General features: G+C 51.7%; 1 pseudogene; it reads left to right on the forward strand.

Annotated features, from left to right (window-relative positions):
• LOC103362412 (GRB2-associated-binding protein 1-like) overlaps positions 1 to 3,140 on the forward strand; it is a 26,636-nt pseudogene that overhangs the window by 13,042 nt on the left and 10,454 nt on the right.

Below are 3,140 nucleotides of genomic sequence, written 5' to 3' on the forward strand. Positions count from 1 at the left end.
GATGGATGGATTAGATCTGGTGAGTTTTCAGACAGAGCCGAGCGTTGGAGTAGTTCCACCTCTCCATCAGGTGGTAGTGCAGCAGGACGAACAGGATGACGGCTGGTGCCTGATTCACATCATTCACGTTACAGTCCATGTTTGTGGTCGCTCTCTAGTGCAGGACGGTTTGAGCATCAGCTTGGACGGGTCAGAACTCTTTGGCGTTCTGCATAAATCAGAGACGTGTGGGATGAAGCTGAGTCAGTGTGAAACCTGGTGGGAGGAGAGAAGAAGCATTCATCAGATCTCAGGAGACGTGATGGTGCCGTCGTCAAACAGCTTTAGTCTGGTGGAGACCAACTGTCAGCTTCCTGCTTCAGCTCCCTCTGGTCAAACTCACGCTGTCAGTATAATCAATAGATTCAGCTGAAATCAGAGGGTTTCTGTCTGGATGCACCTGTTAGAAGTCTTTGTTCTTTTTTCTCACATATTCTTCATGTTTAGTGTAAATGAATCCTGGATGTGTCCAGATCCAGTCTGGTGAATAAGTCCCCTGACATGTGCCTGACGGTCACTGTTTAACAAACTAAAGCTAAAGTTGCTCTCCAGGTGCGACTTTTATGTTCTCAGTAAATTCTAGTTTAAATCTCTCTCACAAACCTTCTTTATTTATTTTATTCTGTATCCTTTAATCTATTTTTCTTTTACAGTTTCAGGCTTTTGACTGTTTTTCCTCCTTTTTGGACGTTTTAATGTGAAACAGTCAACCAATGACCTTTCAGTTCCAGACAGACCTCCTGCCTCCACCTCCGTCCCACCTGTCGCCCCGGCCGGTGGCTCCGCCTCCATCGCCACGGTAACAGGCTCGGTCCCGGTGTCGTACGAACCGGTGAGCGTCCGACCGCTGGAGCCCGACGGCAGCTCGGAGGACGACTACCTGTGGTTGTCCCACTGCCAGAGCCACATCAGGTGAGCTCACAGAGGAGGTCCTGGGTCTGGTATCCAGAAACTAAAGTTCTGCTCGTTATCTTACCCTCAAAAAGACTTTTTAAAGGTTCAGTATCTGCAGAAGTGAAACTCCCACCGTCATGAAAGGTGGTGACAGAAGAGACTCCATCAGAACAACTGAATGGATCCAGCAGAGGACAGGTTTTCATTATGGGTTCTTGAAAATAGAAACACGTGAAAATTATTCTGACTTTGGTGGCTTTGTGTCTCCAGAAAGTTCCTGTCAGTGTCTATGGATGGACCTCAGGTTCCAGTTTTCAGACATTTAGACTTTAAAGCAGTTTAAAATCGCTCCAAATTGCCCCAAAATGTCCCGTTACTGTCTGAAATGACTTGAAATGTGTCTGAAATGGCTCAAAATTCTACAAAATCACTTAAAATCAGTCCAGAAATGACCTGAAACTGTTTAAAGCTGCTCAGAATGTGCCCAGAGTTACTCAAGATTTGCTTAAAGTGACTCAAACGGTGTAACTGGTTCCTCAGAAAGTTCCTGTCAGTGTCTGTCTCTGGATGGATCCATGGTTCTCCACCGTCTGAGGCTCTAACATCAGCAGAACCTGATGTGGTGAAGTTGGACCAGACAAGGTTCTGGTTTTAGACGTTCTTAATACAACGATGAGCTCTGTGGATTATGTCGTTTTTGTGTTATATTTAGGAGAATCGGTTGCTGTCACATTTTCCTGCTCTCGTTTCTTCATGCTTCGAGCCACAACCTCCTGTTCTGATGGGATCTGAGGGGCTGAGGAGGTTCTGTGGCGTTCTGATGAAGCCAGCCCTGTAGGAAACGTGTGGGTGTGATCCCAGATAAACCGGTAATCCTGCTGCTTCCATCAGCACGTCTGGACCTGCAGCGCTGCTCGTAACGCTCCACAGCTTCTGTCTGGCCTCAGCAGGACGGAAACAATCAATTTATCAAGTTTATCATGTTCAAGTATGAAATGACCAGAGACCGTAAACTGAAGACGACTGACGAGCCGTGACTTCCTGTTCAGTTACTGCTGTCGGCTTTAGCATACAGTCTGTCAGTGTCACAGTCCAACATGCTGGAGCATCAGAACTCCTGAAGTCCTGACACCTGGTGTTTATCAGTCAAACTGACTTTAAGAAATACGGCTGAATCAATAAGGTAACACTCAGGTAGCAGGACTTTGAGGTGTCCGCCTCCAGCAAACCATCAATCATTCCAGCAGCTGTAATGAAGACGATGCGTTCAAGCTAATCGGTTGTTTTCCTTCAATGTCTGACAAACTCAGTTTCGAACAAACCAGTGACTCTGGACTCGATGGTTCTGTCTGAGCTGATGCTGACGAGCTTTCATCTCCTGTCTGTCCTCAGGCCTCCTTTGGGTTCGTCCACGTCTCTGGAAACCGACTACAGCGACGGTCTTTACCCTCCTGCTGCCTCCTCCTCCTCCTCCTCCTCCTCCTCCTCGCCCTCGCTCCTCCCCAACAGCCTCCCCCCTCCCCCCTCCTCCTCCTCCGGCTTCAGGACCGCCCCCTGGACGGTTGCCGCGGCGACGAGTCCTCTCAGCCAATCCCTGGATGCCAGCGTGACCTCTGACCTCCACCGCCGGGCCCGGCCTCGCTGCCACCCCTCCCCCCACCCCAGGAAGCACTCTCTGGACTTCCACCTGCGACCCGTGGCCATCCCTCTGGGTGACGACGCCCCCGGGCACCACTCCTTCATCCCCAGTGGCTACCAGATCCCCCGTCCAGCCTCCACCCCCCAGCCGCCGCCCCCTCGCCGCCCGTCCTCCACCCCCAGCGTGGACTCTGTGACGCCGGCGGAGCTCCTCGCCTCCACGCCGGCTCCTCCTCCTCGCCCGCCCAAGCCTCCCGCCATCGCGGCCCAGGGGGAGAGCTTGGCTGTGGGCACCGGGCCGACCACGCTGCCCCGGACCAGCTCAGAGCCGGAGAGGAGGGAGGAGGAGGGAGGAGGACACCTGACGAGGAGCAACACCATAACCACACCTGGACGCCTGCAGACAGGTGAGCTCAGAGCAGGAACACACCTCATCTACCTTTACTCAGACCACCTGACCCAACGGGTCAGTCCATGAAGAACCAGCCAGAGACATTCATACACCAAAGAACTTCACTTTATCTACTGACCAGAGTTCCTCCAGAACCTCCTCAGAACATCTGGTTCTG

The sequence above is a fragment of the Stegastes partitus genome, unplaced genomic scaffold, assembly GCF_000690725.1.
Source record: "Stegastes partitus isolate 25-593 unplaced genomic scaffold, Stegastes_partitus-1.0.2 Scaffold573, whole genome shotgun sequence".
NCBI lineage: Eukaryota > Metazoa > Chordata > Actinopteri > Pomacentridae > Stegastes > Stegastes partitus.